Below are 13407 nucleotides of genomic sequence, written 5' to 3' on the forward strand. Positions count from 1 at the left end.
GAGAGAACTTCCAGAGTCTGAAAAAAATTGAGATGGCAGAAAGGAAACCATAGGTATCTCTGGAGCTGTGGTGATCAGATTCCTCAAGGTGAGGAAAAGAGAGAGTCTCGAGGAGCAGCCTGGAAGATGATAGGCCTCCTAAAGCTGGAGAAGCAATGCTGAGGCCAGTAGAAGTGTGTGCTCTGTCACCCCCAAGATGCCACTGGTAGCTCTAGGGCAGAGAAGAAACAAAGCAAGACAAAAGATATCATTTAGAAGCACTTTCTGGTAGATGTGAGCAGAGTGACTGACCCAAAGGGGGAGCTATAGATAAAAAGGGAGTCCAATATAATATGCAAGATGCCATCCAGTTTAGAAGACTTTTGCTCCTGGCCCACTGATTCTGGAAGCAGCAAGAACCCCTTGGCCATGAGATGATAAAAGGAAGGGTTCAGGATGGACATCTGGTCCAGGCAACCCAGTCTCTACCTCTGGCACCAAATAGGACAATTGCTGATCTCAGAACAGACTAAGACAGCCCCTGACTAATTAAGAAGGAAATTATATAGGACCAGAGATTCCAGGAAAATGTGCAAATCCCTTTGCTCAGGGTTAGAAATTCCACACTTTTGGTCTTGGTATTGCCAGTCATATCGGCACAGAGGTATAAAGTACAGACACAAGAAAGGTTTCTATTTTCCATTATGTGCAACTAATAATTTGTGATACTGACCAAAGCCATATCAGTGCAAAATAAATTCATGTAGCCTTTATTTTATGAGAAATAGAAAATATTCTAGTCACATGTTTAAAATTAAGAGAAAATATGAAGTAATAAACAAATATAATAAACATTAAAACACACAGAATTGAGTCCAACTTGCTCATTTTAAAGATGAGGAAACTGAGGTCCAGAGAGGGGATGATTTTCCCAGGTCACAAAGCAAGCCGCTAGCCATGTGCTCTTTCTACTACTACACTTTGCTGTTCCCTGTGTCACTCCCATTCTGCCACGGGCACCAACGAGCAGAGATTTTACTTCATCTTCTCTCTGAATCTCCAATACACACATCCCAATAAGTTCTGAAGCCATCCAACCCTGTAGGAATGTTTAAAAAACTAAATAGAACCCCTCAATCTCCACACATGGAGTGTCTGAGTCTACCTTACTCCTGGGCCTTGAGTGTGGGGCTTCCAGTCTTATCTCCCTACCACCCACCAGGGCATGGAATCTCTGGCCCCTGAGGAGATGAGGCTTGAAAAGTTAAATGCTTTCAATTCCAGTTCTCCACTGGTAGAAAGAGATATTGGGGAATGGGAGGAGAAGAGAAAATATATGTGAGGCTTTTTAGCATGTTATACAAAGCCTCTCTTGTTTTCCAAAATCATCTTCCCATCCCATCTAAGATTACTCCCCTTTCCTGTCTTCCATGCTGTGCCAACTCTATCCCACCTGGAATGATCTTTCCCAGAATCTCTCCTGACAAACTCCTACTCATCCCTAGAGACCCAATTCAAATAGCCCTTCCTCTCTGAAGCCTTTCCTGCTTCTCACCCCTATCCAGACATTGCAGACTGTCCTGTGCACTGGGTCCCACCTTCACCACTACTATGGTAATTTGCTCCAACTTCTATCACCACTGCCACTCCCACTAGATTCTGAGTGCCCCAAGAGCCTGAGTGTGATTTATTCATCATAAATCTCTGTGGTCTAAACCAACACCTTATACATAGTACTTATTCAGTGATTGTGGATGAATGATATAATACAGACACTAAGGAAAAGAGACAGGGGAAAGTACACAAACTCCCATACTCAACCATCAAACCCAGAAAATAAAGTTTAGGAAACGAAACATCTAGAATGGAACTGAGAAATATAATGTGAGAAGTGGTATGTTGATAAACCAACTCTCAAAAAAAAAAAAAAAAGCCTAATTGCAGTACTTGCCGATTTCCTTGGTGTAGAAACCCCCACCATGACTGATTGCAAGCTACCATTGTGAACTCACTAGACACAGAGTGTTGGCTAGAAGGGTACACAATTGGCTCCCATGAGCCATATGGTTCCAGCCCACTACTGGATGAAAGCCACGTATGTAATTTTCAATTTTCTAGTAGTCCCACTAAAATTATAAAAAGAAACAGCCAACACTAATCTTAGTATTTTAGCTCAGTATATCCAGAATATTACTTTAACATCTAATGCTTACAAAAGATTATTTTTCTAAAGATTTATTTATTTATTAGAGAGAGAGCAGGGGTGAGGGAGGAGCAGAAGGAGAGGGAGAGAGAAAATCTCAAGCAGATTTTTCACTGAGCACAGAGCCCAACTCCAGACCCTATCTCATAACTCTGAGATCATGACCTGAGCCAAAATCAGGAGTCGGACACCTAACCAACTGAGCCACCCAGGCACCCCCATTACAAAAGATTATTAATAAGCTATTTTACATTGTTGGTTTCATATTTCGTCTTTGAAATGCCAGTGTGTATTTGACACTGCAACATCTCCCCTGGGACTAACTGCATGTGGCTAGTGGCTACCAGCATGGGACAGCACAAGTCTGGAATCACAGTCAGAGACACACAGAGAGAATGACATAGACATCTGTCATTTTTAGGATATTGTCAATGATTTTTTTAAAATACTGTTGCCTTTTTACAACTTTAGGCAGAAACAGTGCTAGTCCCATGGTTAGGTTAATTTAAGAGGCAGATATGTTGCCCCTCTGGCCCATATGGCTGCTCCATCAGGATCCTGAGCTCTTATTAATTACTATACCGTCTTTCCAGCTTTCAGAGTATAAGATTGAAGGGAGCCAATGAACACCCAGATGCACTTTACCCTCTCTGCTCCACATGCCAATTTGGCGTCAGAAATTGCATCGCCTCCCCAACCTCCCAGACTGTTCCTCCCATCACTGACTGCTAGGGAGTAGGGGTGCACAAATAATGAAGCTGGACTTTTCAGAAGCTAAATGTGAATGGAAAGTGGTCAGAAATGCTCCTATTGATTAGTGGAGGACCTAAGCTGCCACACAAGAGCCTGAGGAGAAGAATGTGAGGTCTTCATCTTTGAAAAGAGAGTCTGCAAACCCCAAGGCAATGGCCTAAGCATCAGAAGTCATGGGCTCCAGCTCAGCTCTGTGACCTTCAGAAAATCCCACCACCTCTGTAGCTCTCTTTATCCTTTTGTAATCTGACATTGAGAATCTGGCAGCAGATTCTGTTTCTGACAGAACAAAGTGACGTCTATGAAAATGCTCTAGAAAAATGTAAATGCCAGGATATTGAGATCAGAAGTAGCAGGCCTAATGGAGAGATGCAAAGACTAGGAACCAGAAAACCTGGGTTCTTTTCTTGGATCTGTCAGAAATAGGCTGTGCACAAGTCAGGTTACCTCTCTGGGCCTTTTCCTTATCACTAGAATGAAAGGGTCCATCTGCATGACCCAGGTGAAGAGATCATGTCATCTTCTATTAGCAAACTCCGTGGCTTCCTCCATCCCCCAGAGCCAAAGTCCCCCACCTCACCTCTCTGACACCACTGTCCCCCACCTTTTCCCCTTGCTCTAGGCTTCAGCCGTGATGCCTTCTTATGGGCCCCCTGACCTTCAACTGACACCTTTCTGTGAGCTCCCTGTTTATATTTTTGTTTCCCTCATATAATTATCACCTCCTAGCATATTTTTATTTATGTATTTTGATATTTATCTCCCTTCTCTAGAATATAAACTCTATAAAGAAAAGGGATTTGTGTCTGTTTCCTTAACTGGATATATTTCCCATGCCTAAAACAGCACATAGCAGGTATTCAACAAATACTGGTTGAATGAATGAATGAATGAATGGTTGAACAAATACTGGTTGAATGAATGAATACCATTCCAGCTCTAACATTCTAAGATTATAACTTCCTATCAATGAAAATTAATACTTGAAACAAAGAGATTAACAGCCAAGATTATAGAAGCCTTCTATTCATAGGCATACGCAAATTATGTTTTTCCCCTTTCAAGGTACAGCCAGCTTGGTCCTCCTGGAGTTCTGAGCCCAGAGAATAGAAGTGAAACAGTCAGGGTGCTCTTCTCCGACTGGTGAGCATCAGCCTCCCATTCCTAGTGTCTCCTCCAGTCCTGACCCCACTCCCACCCTACTCGAGATGCCCCAGGCTTCACCTGTCCCTTCTCCCTCCTCATGAGCTATTCTTAGGAGATATTCTGATGGCCCATCCAATGCAGGGATGGCTCCATGTGAATGTGAGTACCTGGACTGCCTCCTCTTGAATGGGGACCAGTTATACCCCATCTCACACTTTATGCAGGTTCAAGGCTCTCCCTATGACAACATCTGTCACTGGGGAAAAAAGCAAGGCTTTATTCATTCACTCACTTATTCATTCAAGACGTATTTATTGAGTGATGTTGGAAGTATGGAGGCAAGTGAGACAGTTCCCTGTCCTCCTATGACAGAGACAAGCAATAAACAAATATGCTAATAAACATATAATACACTGTTGAGTGGTAATAAATACTATGAAAAAGTGAAGAAGGCTACAGGAGAGAATGGCAGGGAGTACTACTCTAGGTGTTGAGATGACCTCAGAGTAAGAGAGTGAGCCACACACCTGCAACCAACCAGTGCCAAGGCTCTGAGGCAAGAGTGTGCCTGGCTTGTCCAAGGAACGCTAAGAATGTTAGTGTGGCTAAAGAGTAGAGCATGAAAGGAGAAGAGGTGGAAAGTAAGGTCATAGAGGTAGCTAGAAGCCAATTGTCATGAACTGTGGAGGCCTTGGTAAATTGGGACTGTATTCCTAGGGTGATGGAAAAGGATGGAAAGATCCAGAACGGAGAAGCAACCTGATCTAATTCGCATTTTCAAGCACTCATTCAGGCTGCTGGGTGGAGAATACTCTGTAGGGGAATGAGAAGGGAGGAAGAATGGCAGGCCATGGCAATAGTGACGCTCAATGGGAGCTCCCACCAGGTCCTCCCGCATGCCCCAGTAAACTGTACCGTTTGAGGCCCTGATCTTCCAGTCGCGCTCATGGGTTCTGTCCCCAGTGTAGTCAAGTGAGTCAGTGGTGTGCAGCCTTTGGTTACTGCTGCCTGCAAGCTGAGTAGGGCGCCCAAAGGTGAAGGAGGGGACCAGGCAGGGATTTGGAGGGAGATAAAGTGCCAGCTATAACTTTGCCCCTATTATCTACCACTTTAAGAACCTGTAGTAGAATGTGCATGGATGGGAATAACGTCATAGGGAAAAAAATCATTATTCTGCTTTATCTTTTTAGTAGTTCACTCATAAACTCAGTACCTTAACTGCTACTTATAATGCCTAGCTTTCCTAGGCACACATACGCAGTGTGCCAATCCTGGGAATGAGAGCCTCTTTCCAGGATACCCTTTGAGGCACATGGCTATACATCCTCTGACTCTGTCCTCTGTGTATTTCTTGTCTCGTGAATCAGAAGGTAGCTCCCAGCAGGCAAAACAATACCTTCTTTTCCTCAGTCTAGTGGACTGCTGGCATCGGTTGATAGATGAGCAGAGGGCAGGCAATAGGATCTGAGATACAGAAGCTTTTAGGCCTTTGGCTCCAGTTGGCATGAACGCTTGCCCTTGTGAGCCTGTTGAACTAGAAGGGATCTTGGAAGTCCTTTAATCCAGCTCTCCAGTATCCCAGAGGAAGAAAGCAACCCTCGGAGAGGTGAAGTGGCTGGCCCAGGGCTCACAGGCAGAGGCCAATAGCAAAGATCAGAAGCCATGGGAGGCCCCCCACCCCCACCAGCCAATGCTAGTACTGCTTCGGTGCAGAGGAGATAAAACTGAACCGCTTTGCAATCTTTGCAGCCATTCTAGACAGTAAGAGAAAATGGCAAAATTATCCCCATTTTATAGGTAGAACAAGGAAAAACCAAGATTCTGCTGAGTGGTCCAGACCATATATTGAAATGTGTGTTGTGTGTTGGGGGGGGGGGGTTGCTGAAAACCTGGTTATTTTTTAATCCATGTAAAGGGAAAAGTAGGGATGAATATGATAATGATAAATGGATATGGTGATATGATATGAACATGATAATGATAGCACATAAATATGATAATAATATGATAGGATAATGAACATGACTGTCATTCAGAGGTATTCAAATTCTTCTGTGTAGCTCCTGAGAACAGAATGAGGACCAACAAAAGGGAGAAATAGAAAGTGGATCTGGGCTCAGTAGGAGAGGCAGCTTTCTGATCACGAGGGAAAGGACTGAGGAGATGGTGGACTCCTGATTCCTGGAAAGACCTGGGTCCAGGCTGGAAGTCAAAGGTCCCCAGCTCACAGGGGCAGTTGGACTGGTTGGCCTCTGATGCCCATTTTAAGCCTGGCATTCAGCAGTTCCGTGCAAAGGGAACTTGGCATTGGGTTCCTCCCTTTTGAAACCAGAAAGAGTTCCTCCCCACCCAGTGGGCCGGAGGCATTCTCCCCAGTAAAGTCATCCTAAAGGATGACATCCAAAAGTCTGCCATCCCCCAAGATGTAATAAGGAGAAATGGCCTAAAGTCATGTGAATTCCATAGGACTTGTGAAAGACTTCCTATATTGTAAGGTTGGAGGTGGGGTTCACTTGCCAGAGGATGTTACAGGAGCTCCTCTCTGGGTGATCTCTGAGGAGAAGGGAACCTCGGTGTACCTTGGTACCACAGATAAAGCAGTGTGGAGGCAGGAGGATGGAACTCATGACCTCTCCAAGATCCTGGCAGCCCACTCCAGCTATAATTCTGTGATAAGACCATTAGAGGGCCCAGAGGTGGTTTAGCCTCATTTCTCCCATTCTGGTGATAGAACACATTTTCTTAAACCCTATAAACTCTAAACCATAATTCTTTTACAGCAGAGGGAAAGACAGGACAGTCATGCACGGTTTAAAGCAGGGGAGCTATGGGAAGAGGTTAGAGGGAGAAGGTCTGTTTAGGTGGTGGCTGCCCTATTCCGCTCAGATGAGGGTTGAGGGGTGTAAATGTGAAGTCTGATGACCGAACAAAATGCAAAGCACAAGAAAAAAAAGAACGCGAGAAAAAACCTCAAACCTGCACTTTTCTGATACGCAGAAGGGAAACCCAAACTCTGCTCATTATGGCACACGTTTATGGCAGATCATAACAGTAAATTACAGCTCTGCAGCCTCAGCCAGGACTGTGCAGTTCTTCCCATGTGCTTCCAATTTAGCGCGTTTGAAGTTGCCCTGGATATTTATTTGTAGGGGATTTACTGCGCAGAACGATTAAAGTTTGCTCTTGTTAGGAGTTTGGGGCTAGTTTTGGGGGGCGAGGAAGATGGAAAGGGAGAGTTAACTAGAGAGAGGAAGGGGGCTGCCAGGTACCCTGAATGAATACATGTATATGTTTTAAAGTGCAGGCAGACACACACGCACACACACACAAGGGCCCTTTGTTTTCAACATGGTGAGGGTCCAACATCTCTGACTGTGATTTTGTTTATAGGAAATCCTTTATAATGCAAGTTTAGTGTTTCCATATGGAATTCTCATAGGACATTTCCCCGCACCCCCTTCCCCCCTCCTCCCCTTTTTTTATTTGGATAAGGCAAGAGAAAAGGGACTGTACATTCCAAAGATTCATAGTCATTCCGGATCAAATTCAATGGATTTTGGCAAGAGTTGAAAAACCCAGATGCAGGGCTTCAGCCTCCTGCTGAGCCGCCTCCAGCTGCGAGTGTCTGGTGGAGGCACTTTGTAAAATCATGAAAACCCTATTAAATTCATGAAATATGATATACTGTCGTTTCAGACTAACTTTCCATTGAACTGTCCATGAAGAGAGAATTTGGTTAGCTTGCCGAAGAAGCGGGAAGTGGCAAGGCTGGGGCAGGGCTGGGAGGCAGGAGGCTCTATTGAGAAAAGCACAAAGGAGCCTGGGAATTCTGAAGAGGTTGCAGATTTCTGTGTCTGGGTCTGAGGGCTCCTTCAGACCCTGGCAACACCAGGCTTTCTCAGGGTTCGACTCTTCCCAGAAAGGAAAGTGGCCACCATGATTCCTCTCCCTGTCGAGTTGCTGAGCATATGACCATGACCAGTTTCCCTGCAGGGATGGGTGTTTCAGAGCACAGGACACTCCAGCAATCCTCAGAGGATGTTTGGATTCCAACCATCGTTTCATAGCTGAGGGGCCAAGGGCAGCAAGGAGAGAGACGGACTCACCCAAGGTGCAGCACATGAAAGGAAAACCCAGAGCTCCTGCATCCCAGTTTAGTTCTTCCCACCAAAGCACACCACCTCCCTAGATAAAAACAAGACAGAGACCTTCTCTTTGTTGGCCCCAGATCAGAGCTGCTGACAGCATGGTTTTTTGCATGAACTCACAGGCCTAAACTCCCCCAGCTATGAAACAGTCTACCCTAAACAAGTTGGACACCCTAAGTTCATTTCCTATTGGACTATAATTCACATCATAAAACTATAGCATGTTTATTTTCAAATAGATCAGAGTGAGGGCTCCCTGGAGGTGCGTTTTGTTTTCTGGAAACCTCCACAGGACATGTCAATTGCAGGAGTTCACATGTATGTGCTGAGTTTGCCTTCCAGGAAGCCAAGTGGAGCCCTCCTTCCCCCACCCTAGGGGCACCCTAGTCTGTCTTGGCACCCTAGTCCAGACCCCTGGAATGTAAAGGCACACAGAACGTCATCACCCACCTGTCATCCATGCAATGGTCCCTGAAATGTCATATGGTCCCAGCATCTCTTGCCCAGCTGCCAGGAGCAGTGTCATGCATGGAAAGGGATCAGAATGAAAGCTGACTTTGATTGAGTGCTTACAGTATGCTAAGGCACTGTTCCAAGAACTTGATATGAGTTCAGTCATTCCATCCTAACAACCCTATGTTGTAGTGACACCACTATCCCCAATTTGCAGGTGAGAAATCTGAGGCAAATTGCCCAAAGTCTCACAGTCAGCTAAGATCGCATAACTGACCCAGGTGACCAAGCCAGTATTTGAATCTCAACCATCAGGCTCTCACACTGCCCACCATCCTCCCCAACCCCACCCCTAAGCAAGCAGACCTAAAAAGCTACATCAGAGGAGGTCTTAATTATCCTCCTTCTCACCCTCATTGGAGATGTACTTTCTGAAATAAACCTTTCACACTTTCTCCTTACCCTTGGATATGTAAATAGCTCCCGGAGTGTCAGTGAGCCTAAATCCCTAATAGTCTAAACCAGGGCTTCTCAAAATGTAAGGGGCATACAAATTCCCCAGCAATCTTGCTACAATGCAGATTCTTATTCAGCAGGTCTGTGAAGGAGTCTGATGTTCCCCATTTCTAACAAGCTTGCAGGTACTCCAGTGGGCCACAGAGCACACTTGAGTGGCAAGGCTGTAGGTATCTACCGGATTGCTCTTCTCCACCAGAAGAGGCGCCCGTAAGAAGGCAGGTGGAAGGGTCAGAGACATTTCATCAATTCCACAGCTGTGGCCCAGGCTAGCCTGCCACCTATCAGTAGAGCCACTGGATTTCACTGGGAGGCTTTTGGGGCCACTAGAAGCCCTGGGATTGAAATCTCTGCAACCACCAGCACCAGCCAGGTGCCACAGGACCAGAGAGTCCAGCATCTCTACCTCCCTGGCAGGGACAGTAATGAGTATACAGGGATTTCTGGGGTCAGGAACAACCCGACGCCTCTCTTACATCCTGGCAGGAAGACTGCTGACCAAGAGGAAGTGACCCCGGATGGCAGTTTCCACATTCTTGCTGGGGACTTTGGACAGACATTTAACCTTCCTGGTTCCATTTGTCTAAGGATTGCACAACACCTTTCAATCTTCCCTCCCTCCCATCCCAATCTATGAGTCTATAAATGCCTATACAGTGAGTAAAAATTCAGCCAGCTGTCTGCACATCCAGATATTCTGATATCCTTGCTGCCAACACCATACACCAGGGCATCAGACAGAGCCCGTTTCCTGGCTCTGCAGAGGCTGCAGCACCATAAAACAGCTCTCACAGGAACCTGGCTGCCCTGTTCTTGGTCCGCACCTACATCTTGGGAAGCAGCTGAAGGAGGCTGATTCCCCCCACTTCGCCAAGTACGCTGCCCCAGCCCTGAGACTGCAAGGTGTGAGAGCTCTGCCTCACAGCTGACACATTGTGTTCCTACTAGCTCAGAAGACTTTGCACAGCCTAGAGAAACAAGACATGGAAGAGCAGAAAGGGGCAGCCTCCCTAGTCTGGTTCCCCCTGACAGGGTGAAGCAAAGCATTGTGGCCTGGGGAGGGGCAGGGAGCCCTAATAGACACCCAGCCCTACAGAGCTGGGCTCAAGTCCCTAGCTCCCCGGAGGTGGCTTTCAGACCCTCAAGCTCTGTGACCTTTAATGCTGCTGTAAGCACCATTCCTTACAAGGGCTAGGCACCTACCACCTACCTAGGAGTAGGTGGATGACAAAGTGACTATTGATGATAAATCAGACACTCCCCAGATCTGTTCGCCAGAGAATCTGACCGAGTCCAAGGGACACTTGGAACCCATATTGTCGAACAACTAAAGATTCAGGGTTCTAGACCAGGGCTCCCCAGTAGAAATGTAATGTGAACCATCAATGTGTATCATATGTGTAAATTTAAATTTTTAGTAAAAAAAAAAAAAGTTTAAGAAATTAAATGTATTACATTTAAAAATAAAAAGTAACAAGTTTAATTCATTTTAATAATTTATTTAATTTAACCTAATATACAAACTAGGATCATTTTGACATATAATCAACATTAAAAATGATTAATGATACATTTTACATTCTTTTTTTGTACTGAGTCTTGGAAATTTGGTGTGTATTTTACATTGACAGCACGTTTCACTTTGGACTAGCCATATTTCAAGTGCTCAGTGGCCACATGTGGCTGGCAACAACTCTACCAAATTGTACAGATATAGAGCAGAGGACACCAATGGATACCAAACCAGCAATGGCAGCAAAAGTTGGCCGGGGGAAGGCAGGGTTTAACATTCCTATCATCTTCAGCACCACCCCCTAACCATCCCCAGTAATAAGCATTAATAACACTGAAATCCTAAGAATAATATTCTTAGATGTGGTGACTATGCATTTCTTTAATCTTATGCGAAGGAAAAATAAAAGGATTTTTGGAAAACTTTGCTATTTTTATTGATCTTCAGTACTGGAGTTAAGTAAAAACAATAAGCTAGCTATGCACCTGCAACATTAGCACCACCCCCTTCCAGACGACTTGCCTCTGTGCTCCTTCAGTAAATACTTTTGGAACTAAGAGTGGCCAGTGAAGAAGGCATTTGTCTGTGCAAAAAAGCACCTGAGAGGGGAGCTGCTCAACAAATGAAGGGTTCAGTGCTGTTTCTTTCTTAAAATGTAATTTAGATGAGGACCTTGAATACCCGTGCACAGCTTGCTGGTGGAATAGGCTGAAAGGGTGCAGGATTAGAACAGAGTCAGGGCATTAACAGGTGTAGGGAAGGGTTAATGCACACAGATGGACTATTTACTAGGAGAGGAGAGGTTTGAGTAGCATTGTGGTTCAGATGACTCAAGTACAGGGTACTAGGCCGAAGGCCGCAAAGATACTGAGTACTAGGAACCGTACTATAGCAATGGGGGTTTTAAGAATAAGACACTTTAGAGAATATTGGACATTACATATAAGGTTCAAGGGAACTGGGGCAGTGGATGGGGGAAAGCAGAGTGAACAGTCCTCCTCCAGTCAGAAAACAGCACTGAGGTTGTCTCTACTAACTTCACAGCTTGCTCCCCAAACTTCCTTGGGTCCTTATTTTTGTTGTGAGGATTGCCACAACAAAACAGACATTGTCCCTTCCTTCCTCCCTAACACCTCCTCTCTTCTTTCTCCCCAATCAGTTGTTACCTCTGCTCACAGAAGGTGGTGGGACAGAGGGCAGGACCTAGGAGAGTGGGGTCAGTCATACGGGTCCTTATAATTCTTGACACCTCACTAGTCTCTGCCTTGTGAAAACTGGGATAATATCACTAGCCTGAGAGACTGGAGACTGAATCAGATGTCTTCTGGTGCTCAGTTCTGGAACTCTAGGAAATAAGCCAAGAACCCTACAGCCTAAGTCTTGCTACCAAAGTAAGACTCCCAGACATGGACCTCGTGATGCACTGTTACCCGGACTCCACCCTGGCAACAGTTACACCACAGCAGAACAGGTTCTATCCAGGCAACTGTCCCAACATCCGTCCCCCGGTGCCCCTGCCTATGCACATGCACACATGTGCATATAGATATGCACACAAAAACACAGATGCATGCATACACACGTGTGCTACACATGTACAGACACACGCAACCACAAATAGGCACACGTCTCCAGATACACCTAGAGACCTACACATGCACACACACACAGGGACATATACCTAGATGTGCACACAAGCATGCACACACACACGTGTATGTGCACACAGACCCACCACTTCCTCCCCCATCTGTGAGACTTTATCCATGCTCCAGAAAAGAACACTTCTTTCTCCAAAACATAGCGCTTTCCTCTTTCCAAACCCTGCCCAGACTTTTAATCTTCTAAAACCTTAGGAGGTGAAACCTTTCTGCATTGATCTTTAAAATCTGACCACCTCATTGATTCAACAGTTTTTATCTACTTGTGCAACTAGGTTTCTAAATTGTTTCCTTGCATATGAAAATAATAGCATGCTTTACAACCTTTCAGTGTGTTTGTATACCTATTCCAGTACCAAGCATAAGGTTATGCAAAAAGCAGGAACTCATTAAAAATGACCTGAAAAAAAAATGATCTCTACAGTGTCTCTAGGTGGAATTAATAATAGTTAACATTTATTTTGCATTTAACAGTGTGGCCAGCTCTGGACCAAGCACTTTATATACAGTATCTCATTTCATCAGTAACCCTATAAGATAGGTATTAGAAAAAAAAAAAAAAAAAAAAGATAGGTATTAGAGATTTTTTTTATTTAAAAAAAAAAAAAGCTGTGACATAGAAGATTCTAGAATATAAGGCAGTCTTATTTCATTTTTTTTTTATTTTTTATTTTTTTTTTATTTTTATTTATTTATGATAGTCACACACACAGAGAGAGAGAGGCAGAGACACAGGCAGAGGGAGAAGCAGGCTCCATGCACCGGGAGCCTGATGTGGGATTCGATCCCGGGTCTGCAGGATCGCGCCCCGGGCCAAAGGCAGGCGCCAAACCGCTGCGCCACCCAGGGATCCCAAGGCAGTCTTATTTCAGATGCCACATTTTACCACTGCACAAAACAACTGTCTGTCCATTTAACCATTAACTAAACTGAGACACACAGACATTCCATGAATTACCTGAAGTCACAGGGTGGGGACTACATACCAAGTCCTCCCCACTGAGCTTCACTGCCTCTTTCAAGCTTGGCAACTGA

The sequence above is a fragment of the Vulpes lagopus genome, chromosome 1, assembly GCF_018345385.1.
Source record: "Vulpes lagopus strain Blue_001 chromosome 1, ASM1834538v1, whole genome shotgun sequence".
Lineage (NCBI taxonomy): Eukaryota > Metazoa > Chordata > Mammalia > Carnivora > Canidae > Vulpes > Vulpes lagopus.